Raw genomic sequence first — 7,624 nt, 5'->3', positions numbered from 1 at the left:
CAGTGACCCAGATTCAGCTCTGGAACCCATCTGGATTTATCTAATCCATTTCATACGTCGGTTTGCCTTGAAGAGGACATATCGGAACACACATCAGTATTAATACTGTAAATTTGATAACACTAGTAAAATAGTTTACTTCACAATAATGGAATAACCTCGATGTTCACTGACAAAACTCGGACTATGCTACATGAAAAATATAAGCCCGACCTAAGCAAGGTTGACCCACTTAAATGAACTCAACGTAACTGAACTTGTGTACACCTGGACAAAATCACAGCAAAACATTATGACACAACATCAACAAAGCGAATTTAAACACTCACCAGAATGGAAATATCTGGAGCAAACTCGTAGATATCTTGGGATGTTGGAGAACGTAATATCAGGACGTCTCATTGCTGATACCCAGGACATTCGTCTCCTTTTTGTTAGCTCCGATTGTTTAGCTCCGATAGCTTAGCCTCCTCCCGTTGTATACAGGCAGGAAAACAGTGAAACTAAAGTCGGTTTTCCATATTTTTACCGTTTCGGTCGTGTGATCGGACATTACATCCAATAACGTAACAAGTTTGAACCATTGCTAAATAATTTTAAGTAACTTAGATTCAAAAATTCAAAATATCTGAGACAGTCGTTTTGTCGGTTATGTATATGGCCTCACAAGATGGCGCTCATATCCCTACGCCTAGAGCAGTGACGTCACGTTCCAAAGCTCTATTGCTCTTTTGAGCATTGTTAGGTAAATTGTATTATTAGTAATTATCAAATATTTGTTGTATCATGTAGCCTTGTAGTTACATTTAGATAATGTTTCTGTATGTTAATTAATTCTGATTCTTTCCTAATCCCTCCTTGGAAGAGAGAGGTGACAGCTACTCTCAGCAGCTGTTGCCCTGCAGGACTTCCTATGAGAAATGGAGGTGTTAATTGCTCCCAGCAGAGTTTTACAAGCCTGACAATAAACTCTGCTCTGTGCTTCTTTGTGCTACAAAGCCGTTGCTTTGAAGCTATACAACGTGTCCGATTTGATGCCGTGCTTGGAGCAAAAGGGATCTAGAGTATAGATAACATGTGTCTAGATTAGTGAATGTCATTAGCGCTGCAACTATGTGCCCCTCCACCCTTTTAGAGTTGCAGCGCCCCGTGTGGCAGGGTTCCTAAAATCAATAAAACAGAGGAGCGGGAGATGTGTTTTTCAGAGCGGTTGGAGATTTGTAACTGAAAGCACATCTCTGTCTGCTCTCCTCGCGAGAAACAAAGAATCTAACTCTCTTGTCTTTCCTGTGTTTGTTTAATAGGTATTTAGACCTGACAAGCATGGACCTTACCAGAGGGGCTGATTTTCATTGGCTGATGCTAATTCTACGTGGTCACGTGTGTGGCCGTCTCACAAACACACTCTTCCCGTTACAGCATAATGGCAGCACTGATACAACTTCTACACCTTCAAGCCTGTCTGCTACACAGTCTTACGTTAGCTAAACAGATCAATATGCAATGTGTACTGTATCTGACATACACTAAAGATTTTATTTTAGCAGAAAAGGCTTTGGACTGTTAGCCACTCTAGCACCAAGTACAGCTAGTCAATCAACCATCGTTGTGTTCAGGGAAGCGCTGATTAATAACCGAGAAATAAATATCAAGCCTGGAAACTTGATATTGTAACGGATTGAATGTTGTTTTTTAAAGTAATCTTTGCTCGTCTTGCGCCGCGCAGGCGGTTGCCACGGTAACAGGTGTGCTTAAACTACAAAGAGAGAGAGAGAGTAAAAAGGTACAAGTGGTTTTGAGTTGGTCACCTGTTCGGGTTATTTTATCTTTGTTTACCTTTGCTGTGGCGCATTACAGCCACTGTAGTCTCTAAATGTTGGACTAATTACCTCGTTCGTTTGTGAGTTTACGTCATTCACAACAAACATCAAATAGAACAAATATATTTCATTAAATTTTGACAAATGGCTTCTACCGTGGTAATTATGTGAAATTAAATTAATTATATCCCAACTTCAGAAGATTTGCCTTTACCTTTACAGAGCTCTTTGGTTCCTCCCATCAGTCTGTAGCTTCTCATATTGAGGTCATCAAACCAAATTTCAGCTCTACCATAACTGACTGACACCTGCTGGCCTCAGGTGTGCAACCAGCTTGTGACTGAGAAACCAGTAACCTGCTCCCAGATGATGACATGAACTTGTTAGTTCCTCTGTCCATTGTAGTAGCTGATATATTGTGAAAATCCGGTAGAAATGATGCACTAATCGAGTCATGCTTACATAGAAACAACGCGCCACGAGGCTTTGTTTGTGAGACTTGCGGTCACGTGGGTCGGTTGTGGGCGGAGCTTGGTAAGGTCCATTATATAACTGATTTAACCCAATCACTGTTACTCATGGGATTAGTTTGGACATTTAAAATGAAACTTACTGAAAATTTCAAAATAAAAGCCTGAATATTTCTCTCAGGTCTTTCAGAAAAACTAAATACTGTACTTCAAACTATTAGAATTCTGTCTCTCCCTGTTTGTCTCACTCACATGACAGTTGAGCTGCTCTTTAGAACTACAATGACTCAAGGTTAGGACTACAACATGGGGGACACTCAGTGCCTACAAAAGAGGTCTGAGCTGAATGTCAGAACTACAACATGCTGGAACTGTCAGTTACCACAGAGGAGGACTGAGCTGGCTTTAGAACTACTTGTGTTTTGGCCATTTTATAACTGATTTTACCCAACCATTGTTACACATGGGATTAGTGTGTCCATTTAATATGAAGCTTACTTAAAATTTTAAAATAAAAGCCTTGACAATTTTTACATGAGATAATTGCTCTTTTGAGCATTATAGAAACGATTTAACCCAATCAGTTACTCATGGGATTAGTGTTGCCATTTAAAATGAAGCTTACTTAAAATTTCAAAATAAAAGCCTTGGCATTTTTAACATCATGTAATTGCTCTTTTTGGCTTTATGTGACTGGTTTAAGCAAACCACTTACACATTGGATTAGTGTGGTCATTTAATATGAAGCTTACTGGGGTTTTTTTTTTCAAAATAAAAGCCTCAATATCCCCCTCGTGTTAGTGCACCGCCTAAGGCGGTGCAATAATATTAGCCTGCATTATCTTTTACTCTCAGGTTAGGATCATTAGCATTAGCCTTTTAGCTTAAATAAGCTATTAGATATTTTTCTTACTTATTAACCATGTTTAGTATACTGAATGGAGTAAGTACAGACAACATGCTACTGACAGCATTCACGCTAACATTAGCATTTTTGCTAATTTTAGCTGATATACTTACTTTACCATACTGAATGGTGCACGTCAGCTTACTTAACATTTTTGTGATTCTCCATATGCTATTGATTACATTGCAGCTTTCTTTAGCATTGATGCTAATTTTTAGCATCAGAATCCTGGGTCCAAACCGATGGGCACACTTTGGCAGGCCCCGTTTCAATTTCTTCAGGAATTTTCTAGTTTTAATTCTATCATTTAGTAATAGGAAGAAGCTCCTCCTTTACGTTCATTGGTTTTACTTAAAGTATTATGTAAAATCAACATTTTTTAACTTTACATCATGTTGTAATGTTATCAAAACATTCCTGGAGTGTTGCCTTGGTTCTTTCATGGATGTTTGAGAAATTCTTTAATCTCCCGTGGCAATCTCCCTGTTCATAATGCCTGTTTGGACCTAACATTCCCAGTAATGGTGCAGCTCCTCCTCTGAGCTGCAGTTTCCAAGATTCTGAGCTTCTGCCTCCCAGAACAACCATCCCCCTTCAATTCCTCTCTCAGCTCCTTCAGACTAGCCAGTAGCAACTAGCATACACCTGGTGGAACTGCACATCCGCTGAGCTCATTATACAAACTACTTCTCAATACAACATTGGTAAAAAGGTTGCTAAAGGGTTAAGAGAGGAGCCATGTTGCGATGACTTCCTGAAGGCAGTCATCACAACTCAAGTAGGGTTTCAGAAAGAGCAGGTGTAACACCGGTATCACACCACTAACCGCGCCACTGGACCAGTTCTAGGCTCTAAGGAGTGGGGCGCAAGAATAATAACACCAGAGACCGCTGCTTTAAGTGAAAAAGGCCGGCAATTTACTGAATGCAAAACATACATATAAAATACAATACATGAAACCAAAAATACCCTGCAGATTATTAATAATGTGGTAAATATAAATGGGGAGGAAAAGGGAAAAATAAAAAGGAAAAAAAAGAGTATATCACTCTTTCTTTTTGCTCTTTAGTTCACCTAGGTCAGAGGTCGGCAACCTTTTATACTCAAAGAGCCATTTGGGAAGGCCTCCCAATAAAAAGAAAGCACTTGGAGCCACAACCCATTTTGACGTCATATATATAAAACCTATATGCTATGTACAAAAATCGATACTATGTTGCGTTTATGAAATCAACGAACTGCTGCAGAGAACACAAAATTTTATTTCTGCATGGAACAAAACGCATTTTACACTTTGTTGATGCTCAATTTCAAACAAAATAGCCTCTGTCTATTTGGATCTTTGTATTTAAGAAATTAAAATCGAAACTTACCCAACCCGCACTGAAGGAAAAATAGACACAGAATGCAGTCACCTGTCCTCCTCTTATTCAGGAGATAAAAATCAAAACTTATCCAAATATTATCCACCGGCACTGAACGAACCATGCAAACCAAAAAATGAGTATGCTTCTGTGTCCCATCGCGTGTGTGCGGTCACCTTTCCTCCTGAATTAAAAAAAGTGACTCCTGCTCGCTTCAGCCTTCCGCATCAGTTCCGAAACAGCCTTTTTTCTCTCCTCTCCCTCGGGATATTTTTTAGCAAAGACAGAGTGTTTGTTCTCAAAATGTCTTTCAACATTTGACTTCTTGTTGTTTGCCAGTCTTTCGCCACATATTAAGCAGACTGGTGAACCAGTTTCATCAGCGGTGAAAGCAAAATGATCTGTCCACGTAGCATTAAATGTTCTGCCATCTTCAGTATGTTTCCTTTTCTTGGATTTATTCATAATGTATCTTCCAGGCAAGGGTCAAAAAGTCAATAAATCAGTGCGCTAAAGAAAAAAAAAGCGGTCTGCCAGACGTGGGGTTCGCCAGGAATGCCTGTCGCACATCGGCGGACATGACGTATATTTTGGGTGCTAAAAATGTTCAAAACTTTTTGTTTTAATGTTACAAGTTTACCATAATCTTCAGGTTAGAAATTTATTTTAAAATGATTTTAATTTATAATTTTTTTAATGATTTAATTTTAATAAAATATTCTATTTCCCAAAGTCACTGGGAGCCACAACAGAAGGATGAAAGAGCCACACGTGGCTCCGGAGCCATTGGTTGCCGACCCCTGACCGAGGTTATTACATACATTATACATACAGACTAATTTGAGTTAATTAGACCAGTCTCTTTTTCCTAGGTTGCACCTATTTTAAGATTTCTATTTTTCTCCTGAGTTAACTCATTTTCCTTTCTTTTACAGGTAGGGAAATACCTTCAAACACAATTAAATCAAAGTGGACCACAATTACTCAAATCACATTCAGAGACATAAACATATGAAAATCAAAGTATGGCACTTTAAATTCAAGTTCAGGTCCAAATGTAAGTCCAGGTACTCAGTTCAATGAAAAGTCTCAGTTTGATTCAGTCCAAAAAGATAATAATTCAATCGGTTCTCAGTTCTGTTCAGTTCGGTTCGAACTAGTTCCTCATATTCCTACCGCTCCGGCAGCGGATTACCACATGCGGGAGAGTCCCTCCCTGATGGAGAAGATGAATTGATGGTCTAGGTTGGCTCGCCATCTTGAATCCCGTCTGTGAATGTGCACGCCGCACATGGCAGACCAATCCTCACTCCGACTGAGCTTCCAACCGAACAAAAAACCTGACCTGTATAGCAGGCCACAAACACAATAAAACTCTTTTTAAATCCTCAAATTATACAAATAAATTCTTCTTCATAAACCCAATATATTAACCGGATAACAGTAACCAGCTACATTTTTAGCGTTAGCTCTCCGCCAAAAGAAAAAGTACAACACGATGAAAATGCAGAAAAATAAACACAAAACTCACCAAAACCGATGTAACTTAGTTCTCATAAAACCCCCGTCAGTTCCCGACCAGGTAAATTATGTTTTTTTTTTTTTTTTTACTATAATAACTTTTCCTGTTAATTAATCACTTCTCTTTTCCTCCGATTCCTCCTCTGCTCTCTCCCTCAGGTCTGTGTACTGCAGCGTCACCCAGGCGCGGCGTCTGTATCGCTGGTTCCTTAAAGGAACAGCGACGTTATTTTCTGTCTACAGGCTTTTAACCAACTATTTATTCCTATTTATGTCAGATTTTAACATGGGTTACACAGGCATTTCTTAAAGAGACAGAGTACAATTTCAAAGTCAAAGTCATATTAGATCTATATAGTATTTTTTATAAAAGCTGAAGTTAACGTAGCTACTGGTTTGTGGTACTATGCCTGGAAAATACATAATACTGCCATTTTAACATTTTTGTTTTAATCCCAGACCAAGCGAGTGGCTCTACTGTTGATTGGACGTATGAACAGGGCATCAAGTACACTTTTGAGCTGAGGGACACAGGTTCCTACGGCTTCCTGCAGCCTGCCAAGCAAATCACTTTGTAAAAAAAAAAAAAAGACATCAAAATAAATTAAATCACAACAAAAAGTGAATCTGTGTTTCTGTCCGATGCACCTTAGTTTAAAACTTGTGTTTGAGGTTATCAAAGTAAAGTTTTTTGTTATCAAAGTGTAATCCTTAGATGATGGCATGGTCTTGTCTTATCATCATGTCTACCGTCTGGATTCCAATATCTTTAGGACAAATTGCACTAAAAGTGCATTCAAATACAAGTTTTGTGTCAAACGACAACAAGAAGCTATTGAACCAACATAGCACTGAGTGATAAATTTAAAAATAATTTGGGATCCTCATTGACTAAAATAACATTTCTGTAAATTATGACAGGTGTTGCACACTCTAACAAAACTGATGTCGAGACATGCTGTGGTTGTAAATTTCCTTTACTTTCCTTTTTATCTGAAAATACAAACAACGTTCATAAATCCAACGTGCGTCACACTATGGCTGCTATGTACTACTGAGCTTCTTCAACACAGAAACTTAGGACCCAAGGCTGCCCTAAGCGCTTGTTCAAAACTGGTGCCCTTCTACACTCATTTCCTTCTCAGCCAGAATAGTTACCAAAATATATATATATACTGTATATGTTCAGCTTAACATGGACAATGAAACACAGTGCTTATTAATAACAAAACAAAATATTAATAGGAAAGAGAATAGAATCATATTTTAATGGAAGGGAGTGGGGGGGGTTCCTTGATCTAAAGTCCCCAGCAACTGGTCCCCCACACAGGCAACGTTAACTTTCGGAAGGAAAGTGAACTTTGTCTTTGAAATTAGATGAATTGTGGGCGCTCCACGATTATCATTATCCGCTAGCATGATAATAGTTGGGCTAATTTTCAGTTTAGTGCTTGAGACTTAGCGTTTTTGCTAACATTGAAAATATTTAGCACAATTAGCTTCCTCTAAATAAAAATTTCAGAATTAATTAATAAAATTATC

At 38.5% G+C, this 7,624-nt stretch overlaps 1 long non-coding RNA gene across 1 annotated transcript; it reads right to left on the bottom strand.

Moving 5' to 3' along the window:
• Positions 1-5,392: 5,392 nt before the first annotated feature.
• On the bottom strand, positions 5,393-6,381 carry LOC116730195 (uncharacterized). Its single transcript, XR_004341278.1, has 2 exons — positions 6,093-6,381; positions 5,393-5,906 (listed from the first exon to the last, which is right to left on the bottom strand). It is a non-coding gene; the product is annotated as an uncharacterized LOC116730195 (long non-coding RNA).
• Positions 6,382-7,624: the final 1,243 nt, after the last annotated feature.

Source organism: Xiphophorus hellerii, chromosome 2, assembly GCF_003331165.1.
Source record: "Xiphophorus hellerii strain 12219 chromosome 2, Xiphophorus_hellerii-4.1, whole genome shotgun sequence".
Taxonomy (NCBI): domain Eukaryota; kingdom Metazoa; phylum Chordata; class Actinopteri; order Cyprinodontiformes; family Poeciliidae; genus Xiphophorus; species Xiphophorus hellerii.
Note: the sequence above shows the minus strand (reverse complement) of the source record. Positions and strands in the feature narration are given on the sequence as shown.